At 43.3% G+C, this 23,747-nt stretch overlaps 1 long non-coding RNA gene and 1 pseudogene across 1 annotated transcript; both read right to left on the bottom strand.

Annotated features, from left to right (window-relative positions):
• Nucleotides 1-1,280: 1,280 nt before the first annotated feature.
• Nucleotides 1,281-23,547, bottom strand: LOC135534196 (mucin-2-like; annotated as a pseudogene).
• LOC135534198 (uncharacterized) lies at nucleotides 7,205-7,733 on the bottom strand. Its single transcript, XR_010454649.1, has 3 exons — nucleotides 7,644-7,733; nucleotides 7,369-7,467; nucleotides 7,205-7,235 (listed from the first exon to the last, which is right to left on the bottom strand). It is a non-coding gene; the product is annotated as an uncharacterized LOC135534198 (long non-coding RNA).
• Nucleotides 23,548-23,747: the final 200 nt, after the last annotated feature.

Raw genomic sequence — 23,747 nt, 5'->3', positions numbered from 1 at the left:
AGGGATGACTCTCTAACTGTCATTCACCAAAGCTCTAAAGCCTTGTTTACACTGCAGGCCTTAACGCTCAGATCAGTTTTGTTTTTCAAATCTGTTCTGGAATACTGACTGTCCAAACAGTTACAAGTGACCAAATCACCTTTACGTGTGTATTCAGACAGCAGTCATTTGTTGACATGGCTACGCTAGTTGTCTTAGTAATGTGTGTATTCAGACAGCAGTCATTTGTTGACATGGCTATGCTAGTTGTCTTAGTAATGTGTGTATTCAGACAGCAGTCATTTGTTGACATGGCTACAGTCGTTGTCTTAGTAATGTGTGAGCAGTGGTGTAGGCTGATTGGTGGTGGCGCTCATACTTCCTATCACTCAGAAGTTAAGTAGCAAGCTAAGGTGACAATAATGCATGCCATGGACATTTCCTAGTTGTTTTGAATGTCCAGAATCATAGTGTAAGAACACCTTTAAAGCTTCGAAGGACACGAATATCCAACTTTCAAAACAAGTCGGCTTTTGCTAGCCACAGCAGTCAACTAGCTAGCTAGGTAGCTGTTTTGCTAGCCACAGCAGTCAACTAGCTAGCTACGTAGCAACAGCAGTCAACTAGCTAGCTACATAGCCACAGCAGTCAACTAGCTAGCTACGTAGCCACAGCAGTCAACTAGCTAGCTACGTGGCCACAGCTGTCAACTAGCTAGGTAACTAGGTAGTTTAGCTAGCCACAGCAGTCAACTAGCTACCTAGGTAGCTGTTTAGCAAGCCACAGCAGTCAACTAGCTAGCTAGGTAGTTGTTTAGCTAGCCACAGCAGTCAACTAGCTAGCTAGGTAGCTGTTTAGCTAGCCACAGCAGTCAACTAGCTAGCTAGGTAGCTGTTTAGCTTCAACCAGCTATCTAGCATATTTCACTCATTAACAATTAACAAGCTAGTTAGCTACCAAACGTTCTTGTTAAACTGTCATCAAATAAGCTAGCAAGCAAAATGCCAAATAACAGTCTAAAAACCACCTCAGGTCAAATTGAGCAAGATTTGTACTTTCAGACACAAGACCTACGAAAGTGGTTTGAAATGTGGCTGGAAATATCTGCTTCCATGTGCTTTTTGGCTGTTCAAACTGTTGGAAAATATACAGATTCTAATCTGATATGCAACATGTTTTGGGGGGGAGGAATCACTTCAAACTGCCAGTGTGAAGAAGGCTACAGAGGTTTCACATCTTAATAAACCAAAGCTTTCTAAAACAAGGTGCATGCACTTCCACAAGAAAACAAACAACGGACATAAGTATTTGAAGGTTGCATTTTAATAAGATAAGTAAGCATAAGTTTCTACATTTTAAATATGATTTAATCTACATTTTATAGATAAATCAAAGCGATTAGATAAATAACAGCCATGTGAAGCAGGGTAGCAGGGTGTTCCTCAGTAAGCAGCGAGTGGATTGGTGCTGCACCATTCCCATCTGTATTAGTACAGATCCCATTTACACCAGCATGTTGCTGCGTGTCCTGCGGGCGGGCACCCTAATGGCTCTGTTGCAGTCGCTGTGTCTGCAGCTACACTCCTCCACGTGTAGGTAGGTGTAGGGCACCACATCTCCATTCAGACACCGTAGGTCCACCGTGCGGTTACTGGACCGGGACTCCTGGCAACAGGCACACGAGTGGTCCAGAGACGCAGCCATGGCAGAGTACCTGGAGGACGGGAGTGAAAGAGAGGTGTTCACAGAGATTCATAGATCATCTACTCCCCAAGAGACAAAGTCACCTCAACAAATGACATGTTTCACAAAACACAAATACATTTAGGGGGTGTGTGTGTCCCAGACACAGATTAAACCGAGTCCTGGACTAAGAAGCATGTTCAATGGAGATTCATTGAAAATGATTTTCAGTCCATCACTAGGCTTCTTAAACTGGATACTGAAACCCTCCCCGTGGTGTTATGGCTGTGATGAAGCTCCACTGGGTTGTGATAGTAGCATTGTTTCCACACTCACTTGGTGAAGGTGTTGCAGGATCCCTCACAGTACGGCATCTCCACCTCCTCAACAGACTGGCAGCTCTTGTGGTTGATGAAACTCTTCATGGATCCTATCTTACAGGCCTTGTCCTTCTCCACACCTGGTATTGGAGGGAGACACACCGTTATACATGATCCGTCTGGAAAGACCATGAAAAAGAGCTGCACCTGTTTGAGTTCACTGACTACAAGGTGGCTCTCCGTGTCAATCATTATCAATTAGGAATATCAGTGGTTTTATGATGCATGAACCTGGTCATATTCCAATCCTGATATAAAATTGTTAACAGCTTTGATTATTTCACTTTCATACTTACAAATTCTACAGCAGCCGTTTGCAGCGGTCTGAATTGAACCCTGTGGAGAAAAAAAGTTTCAACGTTTTCTTTACATAATACATTTCATATTAGGATGAGAGAAGTAATTTTTCTGTCAAATGAAAACTGGTATATTGTGTGTACTGTACTGTGGATCTGATGAAAATGATTGTGGATCGAAACATTGTCAATAAGGTTGGTAATCGAGAGCATATGCAGTCAGCAGTTCTTTCTGTTCTTGTTATGTTGAGTACTGTACTCACAGGCTGGCCTTTCTGCTCTTGTTATGTTGAGTACTGTACTCACAGGCTGGCCTATCTGTTCTTGTTATGTTGAGTACTGTACTCACAGGCTGGCCTTTCTGTTCTTGTTATGTTGAGTACTGTACTCACAGGCTGGCCTATCTGTTCTTGTTATGTTGAGTACTGTACTCACAGGCTGGCCTATCTGTTCTTGTTATGTTGAGTACTGTACTCACAGGCTGGCCTATCTGCTCTTGTTATGTTGAGTACTGTACTCACAGGCTGGCCTAACTGTTCTTGTTATGTTGAGTACTGTACTCACAGGCTGGCCTATCTGCTCTTGTAATGTTGAGTACTGTACTCACAGGCTGGCCTATCTGCTCTTGTTATGTTGAGTACTGTACTCACAGGCTGGCCTATCTGTTCTTGTTATGTTGAGTACTGTACTCACAGGCTGGCCTATCTGTTCTTGTTATGTTGAGTACCGTACTCACAGGCTGGCAGTTGGCCTGCTGGAAGGGTGGGCAATGGATGTTGGAGCTCTGGGTCAGATAACTATCACCGTTTTTCACACAGCTGTACTGCTGGCACTTGTCACCAGGAGCAGACCATGTATCTCCATGCTGGACACACACACACACACACACACACACACACACACACACACACACACACACACACACACACACACATTTGACATTAAATGTTTGTCATTTAGCAGACGCTCTTATCAAAACGTTTTTACATTCGTGCATTTGTCTTAAGATCGCTAAGTGAGACAGCAACATACAACACTCGTAGGGGTGGGGCGGATTGGGACTTATTTAACACGCTCTTAAAGAGGTAGGGTGTCAGTGGTTTTCGGGAGATGGGCAGGCACTCCTGCTGTCCTCATATTATGGGGAAGCTTGTTCCACACACACACACACACACACACACACACACACACACACACACACACACACACACACACACACACACACACACACACACACACACACACACACACACACACACACACACACACACACACACACACACAGCCGCACAATCAATATAGACATTTATCAGAGACTTACTTACTACTTCTTAGTTAATCTGTGACAGTTAAACGGACAGAAACGGTACCTACCTTCAACAACTGCTTGGTCCCATTGATCTGGAGGACACAGTGGGTCTGAACACATTTCCCACAGCAGTCATCTGAGGAGTAGCCAGGCTCCTGGTACTCATATCCCTGCAGGAGAAGAGGAACACATGAGTGACCTGCTGCAACACCTAAAACAGAATGATGAGGACGATAACACACGTTATTAAAGTGTGAATACAACCGATTGCCTTCCCAGTAAACTCTACAGAATAGAAGAACTCAAGAACAGATGTCTCAGCACCAATTGAGTATTATTTTAAAAGCAGGGACGAGGCTTAATCTGTGGGCAGTTCTGAATCAGACAAGGTTTACTTACTTACTGAATCTGGGTCTAGGAAACCAGCTGACTCCAGTATAAAAACTTGTTTACTGAATACATTTAAGCTACTCAATGGTATTTCAACTTTTGGTAAATAATTCAAATGTGAGCAGACACGGCAGCTATACCAGTTGTTACCTTTTCACAATCTTCGTCACATTGCATGAATCCACAGTCAATTTGGTAATGGCCAGACTTGGGGTCCACTTTGTTGGTGCAGGTGCACTCCTGGCACTCTGATCCCGGTACTTTAGAATTGGGCTAGAAGAACAAGTAACTCATTACATTACACATTACTTCAGGGGAACCAGGATACCCACTGTCTCTAACACAGGGGAACCAGGATACCCACTGTCTCTAACACAGGGGAACAAGGATACCCACTGTCTCTAACACAAGGGAACCAGGACACCCACTGTCTCTACCACAGGGGAACCAGGATACCCACTGTCTCTGACAGAGTGGAACCAGGATACCCACTGTCTCTAACACAGGGAAAGGGGAACCAGGATACCCACTGTCTCTGACAGAGTGGAACCAGGATACCCACTGTCTCTAACACAGGGAAAGGGGAACCAGGATACCCACTGTCTCTAACACAGGGATCTAGGATAGCCACTGTCTCTAACACAGGGGAACCAGGATACCCACTGTCTCTGACACAGGGGAACCAGGATACCCACTGTCTCTGACAGAGTGGAACCAGGATACCCACTGTCTCTAACACAGGGAAAGGGGAACCAGGATACCCACTGTCTCTGACAGAGTGGAACCAGGATACCCACGGTCTCTGACACAGGGGAACCAGGAGACCCACTGTCTCTGACACAGGGGAACCAGGAGACCCACTGTCTCTGACACAGGGGAACCAGGAGACCCACTGTCTCTGACACAGGGGAACCAGGAGACCCACTGTCTCTGACACAGGGGAACCAGGAGACCCACTGTCTCTGACACAGGGGAACCAGGATACCCACTGTCTCTGACACAGGGGAACCAGGAGACCCACTGTCTCTGACACAGGGGAACCAGGATACCCACTGTCTCTGACACAGGGGAACCAGGAGACCCACTCTCTCCGACACTATTTGACATGAACCCATATAGCGTATGAGACGTACTGTACACATACTGCAATATATTAAAACAAGTAAAAACCAACAGTGTTTATTTATGTAATGAACATTTCAGATGAGAGAGCAGAATAGTTTGTCATTACCAGGTATTCAACGCCTTTGTGAAGACAAACTCTTTTAGGCTCTGAAAGAGACAAGAGACACAAACAACCAATTGAGAGAGACACAGACAACCAATCCATGGGACTGTCTAAAAGAACTGGTATTGTCTCAGAAATACAAACACAGGAATACTAGACAGTATAGATATAGTTAAAGAGACCATACCACATGTAGATAGTCTAGATAGTATAGATCTAGGTAAAGAGACCATACAACATGTAGATAGTCTAGATAGTATAGATATAGTTAAAGAGACCATACCACATGTAGATAGTGTAGATAGTCTAGATAGTATAGATCTAGTTAAAGAGACCATACCATGTAGATAGTCTAGATAGTCTAGGTCTAGTTAAAGAGACCATACCACATGTAGATAGTCTAGATAGTCTAGATAGTATAGATATAGTTAAAGAGACCATACAACATGTAGATAGTGTAGATAGTCTAGATAGTATAGATCTAGGTAAAGAGACCATACAACATGTAGATAGTCTAGATAGTATAGATATAGTTAAAGAAACCATACCACATGTAGATAGTCTAGATAGTATAGATATAGTTAAAGAAAAACCATACCACATGTAGATAGTGTAGATAGTCTAGATAGTATAGATCTAGGTAAAGAGACCATACCACATGTAGATAGTGTAGATAGTCTAGATAGTATAGATCTAGGTAAAGAGACCATACCACATGTAGATAGTGTAGATAGTCTAGATCTAGGTAAAGAGACCATACCACATGTAGATAGTCTAGATAGTATAGATAGTATAGATCTAGGTAAAGAGACCATACCACATGTAGATAGTGTAGATAGTCTAGATAGTATAGATCTAGGTAAAGAGACCATACCACATGTAGATAGTGTAGATCTAGGTAAAGAGACCATACCACATGTAGATAGTGTAGATAGTCTAGATAGTATAGATCTAGGTAAAGAGACCATACCACATGTAGATAGTCTAGATAGTATAGATATAGTTAAAGAGACCATACCACATGTAGATAATCTAGATAGTATAGATCTAGGTAAAGAGACCATACCACATGTAGATAGTGTAGATAATCTAGATAGTATAGATCTAGGTAAAGAGACCATACCACATGTGTGCTCTGGACAGCATTTCCCCTCAGGGACTGAAACCACTGGTATGAACCCAATAGGACAGTTCATGTCGGTAGTTGGGCAAGTGCTGCTGTCACAACCTAGGAGGGGAAACAATAGCAGAGTATGGACATGATAATATGAGCTGATTCATGTCTTCACTATGTGTGTGTTTTCAACACGACTGAGCTGAGCCCAGCTGTACGGCACTGGCCTGGTTACACATCAACCCTAGATCCTGGACCCGTGCTGTAAAGGACCATGTGAAAAGAACATATCCAAGCCAGCACAGTACGGTTCAGGTCGGCACAATACTGTTGAGACCTGAGTATAATATGGAAGGTGAAAAGCGTTGTGAGATCCCTTACGGCAGGCGAGGTTGGAGCAGCATGGATCGGATGGATCGGGTTTGGTTGACATATACAAAGCCTGGTCCAGTGCATATCTCTACTGGTGGTTTGGAGCAGACCTTGGGTTTACAGGTCACAGTCTTGGTGGACTCCAAACAAACGCAATCCTGGCACTTACTCAAACCTCGTTGAACTGTGATGAGATACAACAAGAAGGGAGTGTGGTTCTATCAATGGGTTTGGTCAAATGTAGTGCACTAAATAGGACATAGGGGGCTAAATATAGGGCATAAGGGGGCCATTTGGCATTCAGACAATGTGGATAATACTGTGTGGACGCTGTAAATAGGTCCTCATATAAACCTCTGGCATCATCCATGACAGAGCCAGTGGACTAGATAACAGTCCATATTAATTAGTCAAATAAAATAAGGATGAATGAACCAAAAGGCCTAACTTACCTCTCATGGAACTCCTTCGGGGTCAATGCATCCTTCAGAAACACAAACACCACCATTTAGTAGAACATTCATAGACCTGAAACATCCTTGAAAGGTTAAGTCCTAACCATCTTCTCTGTGTCGTCAACATGAAATGGACCAATGGCAGTAACTGGGAACACTCACCACTTATCAACACAGATCCCTGAGTCCTTGTTGAAGAGTTTCATCCCATCAGGACAGAAGCAGCCTTCGGTGGTGAAGTTCATCCTAGACTCGTCTGGACTGTAGAACACAACATTACAGTGACAACTCCTATTTCCTCTGTACAGCAACTCTATATTTAACTGTAGGTAGGTATTTTCTCTTTGTCTTATTTGACAGTTGTCTACTCTCAGTTAACATAAAAACATGAAAAGCAAGGATGTTTTTGCGCAGCCAATCTCTAATTAGAAACCTACTTGTCATCACAGGTTGGCTGTTCTGCAGGACCGCAGGGCTTGTAGACTTTGTCAGCTGGACAGTCGCTGGCTGTTGAAGAAAGATACAACTCAGTCTATAGTGACACCCAAACCCCCCTGTCTCAGTCTCCAGTATATACTGCAATAGTCTACGTGCCGGGGGCTAGGTTCAGACTGTCCTATCTGGCATAATTCTCCTGTCATCTCTGGTGTCCTGTGTGATTCTTAAGTATGCTACCCCTAATTCTTCTCTCTCTCTCTCCTTCACAGAGGACCTGAGTCCAAGGACCATGCCTCAGGACTACCTGGCCTGACGACTCCTGGCTGTGCCTGTCCCCAGTCAACCTGGACATAATGCTGATCCAATTTCTGCTGTTGTGACTGCAGCTATGGAACCCTGTCCTGACCACCGGATGAGCTGTTTCGATCCTCTCTCTCTGTCTCTCTCTCTCTCTCCCTCTCTCTCTCTCTCTCTACCGAACCTGCTGCTGAACGATCTGGCTTTAATTGCCATGTACTGTTATAATCTCCACCCAGCACAGCCAGAAGAGGACTGGCCACCCCTCAGATTCTGGTTTCTTCCCAGGTTCTTCCTAGTTTGTCCAAGCCACCGTGCTTCTACATCTGTATTGCTTGCTGTTTGGGGTTTTAGGCTGGGTTTCTGTACAAGCACTTTGTGACATCTGCTGATGTAAAGTGTTATCACAATGGAAAAATGTTCTGACTACAGTAATTATTTACAATCAGTTGATTGTAGGACTGAAGCCCGATACTATATTACACATTACAAAGGGGAACCAGACAAGGATGTCCACTATCTCCATCATTTATCACTTCAAATACAAAAATGCACTAATCTAATATTTATAAATAGAAACCCCATCCTCTATTGTGTTAGTATAGTATTGTTCCTGGTCTGATCTACAACATACAGTAAGTTGTGTTAGTATAAATTGTTCCTGGTCTCATCTACACAGTTCCTTGTTCCTGGTCTGATCTACACAGTTCCTTGTTCCTGGTCTGATCTACACAGTTCCTTGTTCCTGGTCTGATCTCTACAGTTTCTTGTTCCTGGTCTGATCTACACAGTTCCTTGTTCCTGGTCTGATCTACACAGTTCCTTGTTCCTGGTCTCATCTACACAGTTCCTTGATCCTGGTCTTCTACACAGTACTTCATATCTCTTCAATGGTGGACATATTTATCTATCCTTATGAGGTGAGTCTTATTTAACATGGTGAGTCTGGATGTTTTCAACGAGTACAGTAAGCCTACCACAGGAACTCGTGTGGTTTCTCCAGTAGATGCATACTCAAACTGGGCACAGGCAGCAGCGTATGTCTGCAGACTGGTGCACTCCACTGCTGGGTTGGACACGTGGCAGCTGTCATAGACACAGCCCTTGTAGAAGTTGTCAGGTGAGACAAATGGATGACAGGCTGCAAAAATGCTGTGGATTGAAAACCAGAGATGAAAGAATATGAGAAACAGACCTTCCAAATACACTGTAAGATTCATTTTGGTTTCTGTCAGACACCAATGGACCTGTCCTTCAGGAGATCACAGTGCCTTTAGGGAGGTGGACCTGTCCTTCAGGAGATCACAGTGCCTTTAGGGAGGTTTACCTGTCCTTCAGGAGATCACAGTGCCTTTAGGGAGGTTGACCTGCCCTTCAGGAGATCACAGTGCCTTTAGGGAGGTTTACCTGTCCTTCAGGAGATCACAGACAGAGGAGTCTGGCTTGCATGGCTTCTGTGTGGGTTCAGGGAGAGGAGAGTTGGTGGGGATTCCAGGTGGCACATGGCAGTCAGGCTGGTAGAGGTCCTTGGCTGGCCAGTAGTCTGCCATCACAGCACAGTTCTCCACCAGCTGACCTCCAGGCAACATGCAGTCATCAGCCTGGTTGTTGCTACATGTTCCTGGAAGAGATGCATACAGTTCAGGTTCAAGTCATTTATTTTACCATTTGCAGCTATTAAAAGTAATACATACATTGGACATCTTTGTTGGAGCTCTCTCACAATTAGTACAGCACATACAGTAAAAATATCAGACACAGACATCAGACAGGAAAGCCCAAACCATTGTTTGCTAGCCTGGTCCCTGATCAGTTTGTGCTGTCTTGCCAAACCCTATGGTTCGATATCTGACAACAAACATAGAGTTTTGGTAAAAAGAACCCAAACAGATCTGGAACCAGGCTATTTTTTCACCTCCAACCTTGGATAAATGATTTCCATCAATTCAAAGACTTCTCCATTAGGCCTTCTCACAACATGCTCAGAATACCAAATGACCGCTCTCTGTTTAAGTTCAGTGATTCACAATCATTTCTCAGCTCTTATGTTTAAATGCCCAAGACAAATAGTTTAAGGACAACAAATGAATGAAACTAAGTCCTTACCACAATGACCCTGTGTATTGTTGCCAAAGTGTTGCCAAGGAAGGTTGACGCTGAAGCCAGTGACTCCAAAGGTAACTACCACCTGGAGGTGTGCTATCTCCAAGACCATGTTGATACCAGAGTTCATCACCTTCACACCGTTCCGCGTGAAGGGTAGTCTCAGGGAAACTCCATCAATAAGAGCCTGAAAGACAGATGGCAGGGAGAGAGGGATGAAAGACAGATGGCAGGGAGAGAGGGATGAAAGACAGATGGCAGGGAGAGAGGGATGAAAGACAGATGGCAGGGAGAGAGGGATGAAAGACAGATGGCAGGGAGAGAGGGATGAAAGACAGATGGCAGGGAGAGAGGGATGAAAGACAGATGGCAGGGAGAGAGGGATGAAAGACAGATGGCAGGGAGAGAGGGATGAAAGACAGATGGCAGGGAGAGAGGGATGAAAGACAGATGGCAGGAGAGAGGGATGAAAGACAGATGGCAGGGAGAGAGGGATGAAAGACAGATGGCAGGGAGAGAGGGATGTAAGACAGATGGCAGGGAGAGAGGGATGTAAGACAGATGGCAGGGAGAGAGGGATGAAAGAGAGATGGACGAAAGGGGGGGATAGAAAAGGATAGGAAAAAGGGATGGAAGAGAGAGGAGATCAATCTTCAGGATCTCTTAAAGAAAGGCAAGGTGACCGCAATACTTACTAATATCATGACATTACAGGTTGAATTAAGTTGATGGAGAACATCAAATTCATATGTTGTATCAATGAAAGCTACGGATGTTGAGAACTAATGCACAATTCAGTTCAGAGAATGAAATAGTGGAAGAGAATTGTCTTTCATTTTCACATAAATCATTTTTCAGTCCTTTAGGCCCCAAATCCAGCCATTCAACATATATATGGCCTGAATTGCTTATATTGATTTCTGAGCCAGTTTATCCACTTAAGTTACCTCCAACTGAGCAGCTCCAATGAGGTTGTGATTCTTCAGTGTTATAACTGTTGAGCGGTAGGACACAATGATGGATCGAGGACAAGACACGTCCTCGGTGGGATCACAGTTGACGTTGTCGATGTAGATCTTGAAGTGGTGACGCGGCAACATCTCCTCCATCAGCACATAGGTACAGTTCCCTTGGAAACTGTAGAAGAGCCCGTCGAAGGTGATGTAATGGGGGTCTCCCCAACCCTCACAGACGCCTGTCATGAAAATAAACACCGTTATGAAGCAGACAGACATTACAATCCTCTGTCAAATGATTTTTTTTTTAAATGTATGAAGTAATATTTATATTGAGTATTTATATTGAGTATTCCAAATAAAAAGGATAAGGACGTGTATGTTAATAGTTACAGAAACTGGACATGGCCATCTACCTTCCTGACCAGGTCAGAGGAGAAGAAGAAGCTTTCAACTCACAGTCACACACGACCGTTGGCAGCAGTAGAACTCATCCCATTGTAGCACTGGTTTTTGCCATTGGTACATGTGATTGGCTCAGTAACTGGGGCATTCATACGGAATTATCTCAATGGTGTTGTTTTCAATGCATCTGGCCAATGCAGTTGCAGAGCCAGAAAGTTTCATTTTGTTGATATTTTAGAGAGAAAAGAAAATTGCACGTCATCAGAGAGCTTTCACAATTCACACAGGAATCATTTAATAAGTCTCTGAAAGGACTTTTCACCTCGTTGACATCAAATGTTGGCTATGTGTTATCGACGTTAAGGGAGCCCAGTTGATTATGTGATGGTTATATTGAGGTACTTACCACTTTGTCCCACTCAGGACAAGTGATTGGTGGAGGGGTTGGTGACCCAGTTGTGGTTGGTATTGAACTGACTTGATGTTCTGGTGTTATTGGAGGACCAGTGACAACCGATTCATGGGTTGCTGGTGATGTGGTTGTCATTGGAGTTGTGGCTTCTGTTGTAGTTGGTGGTTTGGGTGTTGCTGTAGAGCTTAGTGGTTGTGGTGTCTATGACAGGTGGTTGTGGTTGGTTTTTCAGTTGTCCTGGGGGTTGTGGTTGGTTTTTCAGTTGTCCTGGGGGTTGTGGTTGATTCTTCTGTTGTCGTTGGGGTTGTGGTTGGTTTTTGCTGTCAGTTGTCCTGGGGTTGTGGTTGATTCTTCTGTTGTCGTTGGGGTTGTGGTTAGAGTTATGGCTTCCGTTGTAGTTGGTGGTATAGGTGTGGTTGTTGTTGGTGGTAATGGTGTGGTAGTTGTTGGTGGTAGTGTTGTTGTTGGTGGTGGTGTGGTTGTTGGTGGTGTTGTTGTTGGTGGTGGTGGTGGTGTGGTTGATGTTGTAGTTGGTGGTGTTGTTGTTGGTGGGTTGTTGTTGTTGGTGGTACTGGTGTTGTTGTTGTTGGTGGTTGTGGTATTGGTGTGGTTGTTGTTGGTGGTGGTGTTGGTATTGGTGTTGTTGTTGTTGGTGGTGTTGTTGTTGCTGTGGTAGTTGTTGGTGGTAATGGTGTTGTTGTTGTTGGTGTATGTGGTATTGGTGTTGTTGTTGTTGGTGGTACTGGTGTTGTTGTTGTTGTTGGTGGTGTGGTTGTTGTTGTTGGTGGTACTGGTGTTGTTGTTGGTGGGTTGTTGTTGTTGGTGGTACTGTGTTGTTGTCGGTGGTTGTGGTATTGGTGTGGTTGTTGTTGGTGGTGTTGGTGTTGGGTGTTGGCATTGGTGTGGTTGTTGTTGGTGTTGTTGATGGTGTTGGTGTTGGTATTGGTGTGGTTGCTGTTGGTGGTATTGGTGTGGTTGTTGTTGTTGGTGTTGTTGTTGTTGGTGGTGTTGTTGTGGTAGTTGTTGGTGGTAATGGTGTTGTTGTTTTTGTTGGTGTATGGGTATTGGTGTTGTTGTTGGTGGTACTGGTGTTGTTGTTGTTGGTGGTGGTTGGTGTTGTTGGTGGTACTGGTGTTGTTGTTGGTATTGGTTGTGGTTGTTGGTGGTACTGGTGTTGTTGTTGTCGGTGGTTGTGGTATTGGTGTGGTTGTTGTTGGTGGTGTTGGTGTTGTTGGTGTTGCATTGGGGCCCCGCCCCGGTTGGTATTGGTGTTGTTGATGGTGTTGGTGGTATTGGTGTGGTGTTGCTGGTGTGGCCGGTTGCTGTTGGTGGTATTGGTGTGATTGTTGTTGCCGGCGGATGTAGTATTGGTGTTGTTGTTGATGGTACTGGTGTTGTTGGTGTTGGTGGTGGTGTTGGTGTGTTGTTGGTGGTACTGGTGGTTGTTGGTTGGTGTGGTTGTTTCGGTGGTATTGGTGTGGTGGTTGGTGGTATTGGTGTGGTTGTTGTTGGTGGTGGTGTTGGTATTGGTGTTGCCCCGTTGGTATTGGTGTTGTTGATGGTGTTGGTGGTATTGGTGTTGTTGTTGTTGGTTGTTGGTGGGTGGTTGGTGTTGTTGATGGTGGATGTAGTATTGGTGTTGTTGTTGGTGGTATTGCGTGGTTGTTGTTGCTGTTGTTGGTGTTGGTGTTGTTGTTGATGGAATTGGTGTTATTGGTTGTTGTTGTGGTGGTGGTGGTTTGGTGTTGTTGTTGGTGGTGGTGTTGGTATTGCTGTTGTTGGTGGTGATTGTTGGTGTTGGCATTGGTGTGGTTGTTGTTGTTGTTGGTGGTGGTGCTGGTGTGGTTGATGGTGTTGGTGGTGTTGTTGGTGGTGGTATTGGTGTTGTTGTTGGTATTGTTGTTGTTGATGGTGTTGTTGATGGTTTGGTGTTGTTGTTGTTGTTGGTGGTATTGGTGCTGGTGCTGTTGATGGTGTTGCTGTTGGTGTTGGTATTGTTGGTTGTTGGTGGTGGTATTGGTGTGGTTGTTTTGGGTGGTATTGGTGTGGTTGTTGTTGGTGGTATTGGTGGTGTTGTTGTTATAATTGGTGTTGTTGATGGTGTTGTATTGGCGTTGTTGATTGGTGTGGTTGGTGTCGGTTGTTGTTGGTGGTGGTATTGGTGGGTTGTTTCGGGTATTGGTGTTGCTGGTGGTGGTGGTGTTGGTGCTGTTGTTGATATTGGTGTTGTTGGAATTGGTGTTGTTGGTGGTTGTTGGTGGTGTTGTTGTTGTTGATATTGGTGTTGTTGATTGGTGGAATTGTTGGTGGAATTGGAGTTGTTGTTGTTGGTTTGGTGTGGTTGTTGGTGGTGTTGTTGTTGTAGGTGTTGTTGTTGTGTTGTTGGTATTGGTGTTGTTGTTGGTTGGTATTGCTGTCGTTGTTGTTGGTTGTATTGGTGTGGTTGTTGTTGGTGGTTTTGGTGTGGTAGTTGTTGGTGGTGAAGGTGCTGTTGTTGTTGTTGTTAGTGTTGTTGTTGGTTTTGGTGATGTTGTTGATAAACATTCAACGCAACAGAGGACTCTAATCTTATAGTTATAGCACTTAAAATGGTCTCTGAGTTTGTTTATTTTTTTCACATATTAACCTCAAGTCAACATCGCACTCACAACTTGGCCTGTCGAAGCTACATAGTCCTTAAGCTTGTATTTGGATAGTCTGTAGCTACACATTCAATATCCTGGATCTTCACACACTTCTTTCCACTCTGCGATATTCCAATACGCGCCCCAGTCACTCTTGTCTTTATCATCATCTTCATCATACCATTCTGACCACTCACAGGTAGGAATACAAGGAGTAGTTGTTGGTTCTGGTGTCTGGGGGTTGTTGTTGGTGGTATTGATGTTGTTGTTGTTGTTGGTATTGGTGTGGTTGTTGTTGTTGGTATTGGTGTGGTTGTTGTTGGTGGTATTGGTGTTGTTGATGGTGTTGGTGGTATTGGTGTGGTTGTTGTTGGTGGTATTGGTGTGGTTGATGGTGTTGGTGGTATTGGTGTGGTTGTTGTTGGTGGTATTGGTGTTGTTGTTGGTGGTGGTATTAGTGTGGTTGTTGTTGGTGGTATTGGTGTTGTTGTTGTTGTGGTATTGGTGTTGTTGATGGTGTTGGTGGTATTGCGTGGTTGTTGTTGGTGGTATTGGTGTAGTTGATGGTGTTGGTGGTATTGGTGTGTTGTTGTTGGTGGTATTGGCGTTGTTGCTGGTGGTATTGGTGTGGTTGTTGTTGGTGGTATTGGTGTGGTTGTTCTTGGTGGTGTTGTTGTTGGTGGTTTTGGTGTTGTTGTTGTTGTTATTGGTGTTGTTGATGGTATTGGTGTTGTTGTTGTTGGTGGTATTGGTGTGGTTGGTGTTGGTGTTGTTGTTGTTTTTGGTGTTGTTGTTGTTGTTGGTATTGGTGTTGTTGTTGTTGGTATTGGTGTTGTTGATGGTATTGGTGGTATTGGTGTGGTTGTTGGGGTATTGGTGTGGTTGTTGCTGGTGGTTTTGTTGTTGTTGTTGCTGTTGGTGGTATTGGTGTTGTTGACGGTGTTGGTGGTATTGGTGTGGTTGTTGTTTTGTTGTTGATGGTGTTGGTGGTGTTGTTGTTGTTGTTGATGGAGTTGGTGGTGTTGTTGTTGTTGGTGGTGGTGGTGTTGTTGATGTTGCTATTGGTGTTGTTGTTGGTGGTATTGGTGTTGTTGTTGCTGGTGTTGTTGTTGGTGTTGGTGGTATTGGTGTTGTTGTTGTTGGTGGTATTGGTGTCGCTGTTGTTGGTGGTATTGGTGTTGTTGTTGTTGGTGTTGTTGTTGTTGATGGTGTTGTTGTTGTTGTTGGTGGTGGTGTTGTTGATGTTGGTATTTGCGTTGGTTGGTGTATTGGTGTGATTGGTTGGTATTGGTGTTGTTGTTGGTGTTGCATTGTTGTTGGTATTGGTGTTGTTGATGGTGTTGGTGGTATTGGTGTTGTTGTTGTTGGTGAATGTTGTTGTTGGTATTGGTGTTGTTGATGGTGTTGGAGGTATTGGTGTTGTTGTTGTTGGAATTGGAGTGGCTGTTGTTGTTGGTACTGGTGTGGTTGTTGTTGGTGTTGGTGGTATTGGTGTTGTTGTTGGTGGTGGTATTGGTGTGGTTGTTGTTGTTGGTATTGGTGTTGTTGATGGTGTTGGTGGTATTGGTGTTGTTGTTGTTGGTGGAATTGGAGTTGTTGTTGTTGGTATTGGTGTTGTTGTTGGTGGTGTTGGTGTTGTTGTTGTTGTTGGTATTAGTTTTGTTGTTGTTGCTGGTGTTGTTGTTGTTGGTGTTTTTGTTGTCGTTGTCGGTTGTTGTTGGTATTGCTGTTGTTGTTGTTGTTGGTATTGTTGTTGGTATTAGTTGTTGGTGTTGTGAAGGTGTGGTTGTTGTTGTTGGTGTTGTGTTGTTGTTGGTGTGGTCATTGTTGGTGGTGAAGGTTGTTGTTGTTGTTGTTGTTAGTGTTGTTGTTGGTTTTGGTGATGTTGTTGATAAACATTCAACGCAACAGAGGACTTAATCTTATAGTTATAGCACTTAAATGGTCTCTGAGTTTGTTTATTTTCTTCACATATTAACCCTCTAAGTCAACATCGCACTCCACAACTTGGCCTGTCGGGCTACATAGTCCTCTAAGCTTGTATTTGGATAGTCTGTAGCTACACATTCAATATCCTGTGGATCTTCACACACTTCTTTTCCACTCATGATATTCCAACACGCTTCCAGTCACTCTTGTCTTTATCATCATCTTCATCATACCATTCTGACCACTCACAGGTAGGAATACAAGGAGAAGTTGTTGGCTCTTGGTGTCTGGGGGTTGTTGTTGGTGGTGGAATTGGTGTGGTTGTTGTTGTTGTTGGTGGTGGTATTGGTGTGGTTGTTGTTGGTATTGGTGTTGCTGTTGTTGTTGGTATTGGTGTTGTTGCTGTTGGCATTGGGGTTGTTGTTGTTGTGGTTGGTGGTGGTATTGTTGTTGTTGTTGTTGGCATTGTTGTGGTTGTTGTTGTTGTTTGTTGGGTGGTGGTATTGGTGTGGTTGTTGTGGTGGTTGTTGGTGTGTGTTGTTGTTTTAGTTGTTGCTGTTGGTGGCATTGGTGTTGTTGTTGGCTTTGGTGTTGTGGTTGTTGTTGGCTTTGTTGGCTGTGGTTGTTGTTGGTGGCATTGGTGTTGTTGATGGTGTTGTGATGGTGATGTGGTTGGCTTGGTGGTGGCTTTGGTTTGTTGTGTTGGTGGCATTGGTGTTGGTTGGCATTGGTGATGGTGATGTGGTTGTTGGTTGGAGGTTTAGTTGTCAATGTGGTAGTTGTTGGTGTCCACGGTGTTGTTGTTGGTGTTGGTGTGGTTGCCTGGGGTTGTTGTTGGTGCATTCCTCAACACACTCCCGGTCTCTTCATTAAATATTGGCCTATCTGGAGGGCATTGTGGGTAACAACCTAAAAGAAGACATTGTGATTTAGTTGTTTTGATTGAGTTATTACATATAAATGAAGTTGAGGTTAAGAAAAATGAATTGATGTTTTGCAAAGAAGAGCATGTGCATATGGAACAAACAGGCTGATGCCAATCACATCAAATAGCCAGCTGCCTCACTCAGATTGGGAAGAGGGTTGTCACAGGTCCCATTTGGATTCAGACAGGTCTTAAAGGCAAGGGTGTGGCAAGGGCTGTAATGCCATTCACATTCACCTGATCGTTGTAGTAGTCACAGAACACAGCTACAAAGGGAAAACGACAGGTTCATACACTGAATACACATTGCATGCCCTCAGCAAATGGCACCCTATTCCATATGAAGTGCATGACTTATTATCAGAACCCTATGTACCTGGTCAAAATCATCCACTATAACATTACACATTAAGATATCTGGTTAAACCAACCAGCTAAAATATACTTTTAGATCCACATCCTCACATTGTCACCATGTTTTGGGTTCTTTCAACAACATATTCATTTACTCGCATTGTAAATTCTAATGAGCCAAATTACACCAGACATGCCAAATCATTTCAATGCCAAGCCTGACAGTCAAACAGTGGAAGTGTGTGACCTTTGGGACACAAGCATAATGAACCCAAAAAGATTTGTTGTACTTACTTACAGATTTCTGGTGTTCTCCATGCAACACAGACTCCAGCTTCGGTGCAGGCCTGGGCGTAGGCTGCTACAGCTGTACAGAAACACTCACAGTCTCCACCACTATCACAGGCACAGGAGTCCTTCACACAGTTCTCAAAGTACAGACTAGGTCTACCTTTAAACACATACAGAGAGAACACATGATGCACTAATACTGTGTTTTATTTATTTTTTTGTTTGTTTCTTGTGAGAATTATTCAAAACACATATAACAACAGACATGAATAAAATCATCGAGGATGACAAGAAAGTCAATGTTTAAAACAATTTGGGTGTATTTTTTGGTTGAGAAGTTTGACTGTCCACCAGCCTATCAGTGTCCTGTCTGAACCTTTCACCTGGTTTATAGTTGCACGGTTTATACAGAGCAATCAGTTTCAGCAGTGTACCTTCTTGTGACACAGTTGGAAAGTCTTTCCTGTGATGATGCTGCACTGCATCTTAGCCCAGTTGTGACGGTTGGGTCTGGCTCTACATGGGTCCACGTTGCTTTCTGCGTCGGGGCAAGTGCTTGACACTTTCCAGCTGTTAGCAAACTCCACAGGGCTGCTAACTATCATCTGACCTTTGTGTGGTGAAGTCATCTCTGCCTTCTCCATTATAGTTCCCACACAGGCCGCACACTGCTCCCCTGTAGACACATGGAAACGATAAGGCAAACACAGTGGAACTGTACCAAATCAATCACTGTCAGCACAAAATGCACTCTGACGTCTGATGTCTTGTTCATCTATTTCATCACAGCCTTCTCTATGTGTTGACCCTTCAACACTAAACTTACACTATGTTGTGGCTCCAGGACGATGCGGACGGTAGTTTTGCGGTCCACAGCACTGCGATCCCGATGTCTGACTCAACAATCAGGTACAGACCGACGGTCCTCACTCGGTACTGGATCTGAGAGCCCACGCCTAGGTCCACCACTTCATGGGTCCTCTTTGCTAGTTTCAGCTCTGTTCTCTGTAAGGATAAGGATTTATCACTTTTATCACTTCCTGTTCACAGACAATTAATTCATTATTTCTGGAAAAACAGGGAATTTGGGGAAAGTTAATGAATTTTTTGCAAAAATTTGACAGACAATACACTTTATAAAGCTTTATATGAAGAAAAAAAATGGCTTGAATGTCGTACTGATTTTTGTAGTTAGTGGCTATTTGGAAGACAGTTTTACTTGCAATGATTGTGATGGTGATTTGACCTACTTTAGTTGAATTCACTAATTGTACTGTCTCTCTGAATAAGTCGCTTGAATAAGAGCATTTGCTAAATAATGCAAAATGATGTATTTTTTTGTATGTATGAATGTCAAATGATCTCTCATTATGATCCAACGGGTATAGAGAGGAGAATGGCTCAATATAAAGCCTGAGTGGAGTAAATGGAATGGTATCAAACACATCAAAACCAGTCATGCATTTGATGCCATTCAATTCATTCCGTTCCAGCCATTACTATGAGCCCATCCTTCCCATTGAAGGTGCCACCAGCCGCCTGTTGGTGTAAATACTTGTCCAGTTCACTCCCAGTTGAACCCTGACAGACTTGGAGCAAGTGGTGCCTGTGGTTCCACACGGTATGTTCTCTGTGATCACCATGAATTTGTCCTGGACAGGCCGGTTCCCACATTTGTTCTTAAAGAGAGACAGAGGGAGTGAGTACTTTAGAAACCAAATGAGACTTTTTGCCATTTAAATGATTAGTTGGTAATATAGAAGACAATAGCTTGAGTACAATTATACAAACATATTTGTTTGTATAGAAACACATCACAATTGAATTGAATGTATTGAAATGTCCTGAAAAGCATTAATTACCTGGACAGCCACATAGCCACATTTTCCTTGGAAGCCATAATGTGCTCATCAAAGGTTTTGTAATGGCCACTGCCATAGATGGTACAGGTTCCTGGACACTTCTTATCTGTGCACTCCCATTTCCCACTCTACAGGTGCTGCATGTACAGTATGAGAGACACTAAGTCAAAAATCCTCTTCAAATACAATCCTGATCACATTAGCTAGAGAGGATGAAGGAAGCGCTACAACTTCGTGTCATGAAATCTCATTCCTTTTAGTTTTCATCTCCATTCCTTTTTTTAATGGTATTGTATCATATAACGATATCATACCGCATAACCTCACATTATCGTTTTGATCAGAAAGTAACGTGTCAATAACTCACCAAGTGTTACATCCGTTTGGGATCTGTTTCCTGGGGCATGGAGGAATCCAGTCATGGCTGCACGGCATTCATGTTTTTTCACACACATGCCTTTCCCATCCTCCCACAGACTCATGGGACACTTGCACCCAGACTCACACTCTGCGGAGAACTGTGGTCAAGGAGAGAGACGGGAATTAAATAAAGAAGTCAACCCTTAGGTCAGGTACTAATGGAAGTCAACAAGTCAACTCACACAGTCCATGAAATCCGGGTTCCTACAGCTCCGTGTACACTGTACTCCCAGGTCATTGGAGCAGTTCAAGAACACCTTCGGCGACTGGCAGGCTGTAACAGAAGCAGTTTCATTATTATTACACAATAAGTTGTCAAATTATATCTGGGTTCAAATACTATCTTTCAAATACTTCCAGGGCCGGTTTAAAACAGATTTAATCCTAGTCCTGGACTCAAGTAATTGAAATGATCTCTCATATAGTATTTGAACCCAAGTCTAGGTACAATACTGTATACATCAGAGGATTAATGGGATATGAATAGCAAGGGGACACAGAAAGGCTACTTACTACTCTCTGAACGCATCTTCCAGGAACGACAGTGAAGCTTCCCATTGTTGCAGACACTAGTAGAACACATGATGACAAGAGATATTTTAATATTGGAGTAACATTGCAGGACTGTACTTTTTATACTAGCAGGTAATATGACACATTTGCTGCTTTGGTAGGTAGGTAAATTAGGTAAGTAAGTAGATGGGTAGGTAGGTAGGTAAGTAGGTAGGTAGGAAGGTAGGTAGGTAGGTAAGTAGTCACTTAAATAGGTAGCTAAACACTTTATTAGATGGAAACAGTCTCTCACCAGTGCTCCTCCTGAATGTTGATGGACTTCCCAGGCTTGATGTGGACCCCGTTGTGGAAGCAGGGGCATTTGTCCATGGGTACACAGGTGCCCCTGTCATCCATGTAGAGTCCATCCGGGCAAGAGCAACCATCCACGGGGAGGAAGTCGTTGGTACAACCCTGGTTTTTGCTGGCCAGGGAGCTACAGGTCAGCTGACATCTCTGGAGCTGGTCAGAGTAGGTCTGAGACGCTGGGCAGTGACCAATGTATTTGTCTGTTTGTAGGGAAATATGGAAAGTGTTGGATAAAGTTAAGATTGGCAGTGTTGGAAAACTTTACTAAAGGCTCTATTTTACTCCAGGAAGGATTAGGATTAAGTAAGTAAGTGTTGTTAACCTGTTTGGGATAGGGGACGGTATTTTCACATCAGGATGAAAAGAGTGCCCAAAGTAAACTGCTTGCTACCCAGGCCCAGAAGCTAGGATATGCATATAATTGGTTTTGGATAGAAAACACTCTAAAGTTTCTAAAACTGTTAAAATTGCGTCTGTGAGTATAACATAATTTATTTGGCAAACGAAACCCCGAGGACAAACCATCCAGGAATTGTTGTTGTTGACGTGACCATGTTTTCAATTGGATTTCTATGGGAATCTACATTTCTGAGGGATCTGGTTGCAGTTCCTAGGGCTTCCACTAGATGCCAACAGTCTTTAGAAATTGGTTGATGTTTTCTTTTGAGTAATGAAGAAGTATGGCTGTTCAGAACGAGGGTTGAGTCTGGTATACAGTTGTGTTTGGGGAGTGCGACCTGGCGCTCGCTCCACTTTCATTTTATCCACTATTGAACACGGTTTATTCCGTTTTAAATTTGATCAATTATTTACGGTACCTAAAGTTGTATTGGGAAAGTTGTTTGATATGTTTGGACCAAGATTGCAGGTAACTTATTCGATAATGTGTAGTCATATTGGGCTAGTTGGAACCGGTGTTTTTCTGAATCAAACACGCAAAATAAATGGACATTTTGGAGAAATAACGACAGAATTAATAGAAAAAAATGACCATTTGTGATGTTTCTGAGACATATTGGAGTGCCAACAGAAGAAGATCTTCAAAGGTAAGGCATGAATTATATCGTTATTTCTGAGTTTTGTGTCGCACCTGGCGGGTTGAAATATGACTGTCGTGTTTGTTTGATGGGGTGCTGTCCTCAGATAATAGCATGGTTTGCTTTCGCCGTAAAGCCTTTTTGAAATCTGACACAGTGGCTGGATTAATAAGAAGTTAAACTTTAATTTGGTGTATAACCTTGTGATTGTATCAAAGTTAAATATTTCTAATAATTTCTTTTGAATTTCGCGCTCTGCAATTTCACTGGATGTTGTCGAAACGTTCCGCTAGCGGAAGCCCCAGCCGTAACAGGTAAAAGTTGACATCACAATAAAATAAAAACTTTTACAAACATCCACAACCGTTTGACCGGGCACCGCAATTTCCCCTGAGTAGGGGAATTTGTCAGGGTTACCCCATGTCTCCCCTACTTTTTGCAATGGCAGTGGAATCTAACAAGGTTGTCCTCTGTCTCCCATACTTTTAGAGATGGCAGTAGAACCATTTGCAGAACACATATATTCTAATGAGAATATCAGTGAACCTTTCATTGGTAGTCAGGAGAGGCCTATACTGTCATCTCCTTTCACCAATATACGACAAGACATAAATATGAGAAGTGTAAATCACTTACCACACACGTTCTCTCTCCAGCCCGACAGGACCACTCCCTTGGTAGCACAGTCTCGCACATAAGAGGAGAAGACGGCACACAGGCAGTCTTCACTCTTCTCACAGTTGCAGCTAGCGTACGTGCATCGCTGTAGAAAATATCAACTTTAAGTAAATGTTCCATACGTAATAAATATTTAACAAATCTCATTGGCCAGAGCTTTCGCATGACAAACAGTATTACAAACAGCATTAAAAACAGTAAGAAAGTTCAGGACAAATAGGTATAATTGTGAGCATTCCAAACCAGATGCAACTCAATGAAATGTAACAGTTACAGTTATAGAAAATGTATTACCTTGTAGTAAAGCTCGGGGTCCACCATGGCATGGCACTTGGCAAAAGTGCTGTCAGAACTTCTGAGCATGGAGCACCAATGTTTAGCATAGTTCTCTGAGTAAACAGAACATGGTAAGAGTTCAAATATGTCTGATACAGTATAAACTGCTGCTTCCTGCCTCGATTTGAATCCAACGACATGATACTGCGGTCGTTGACATAAACATTTATGAAATGCTTATGTTCTGCTTTTCATTGAGTTATGTAAGGGTTAACCTTCAATTAAAGAGTTAGTGAAGAGGGCATACCATTCTCCACGCTGAGGGAGCAGGGAGTCGTCCAGCCTCTCCTCTCTGTCTCTGCAGGTAGGATTAGCCTTCCAGGAGTTCCCAAATGAAGAGGCTGTTCCCTCCACCCATACCCTGGGGGTCTTCATGTCATCAGACAGAACCTTGTTGAAGTTCCCACACAGACCTAGAAGAAATAGAAACAGAAATCAACACCATATAAACCTACACCGAACAGAAATCAACACCATATAAACCTACACCAAACAGAAATAAACACCATATAAACCTACACCGAACAGAAATCAACACCATATAAACCTACACCGAACAGAAATCAACACCATATAAACCTTCACCAAACAGAAAACAACACCATATAAACCT

Source organism: Oncorhynchus masou, unplaced genomic scaffold, assembly GCF_036934945.1.
Source record: "Oncorhynchus masou masou isolate Uvic2021 unplaced genomic scaffold, UVic_Omas_1.1 unplaced_scaffold_3119, whole genome shotgun sequence".
Lineage (NCBI taxonomy): Eukaryota > Metazoa > Chordata > Actinopteri > Salmoniformes > Salmonidae > Oncorhynchus > Oncorhynchus masou.
Note: the sequence above shows the minus strand (reverse complement) of the source record. Positions and strands in the feature narration are given on the sequence as shown.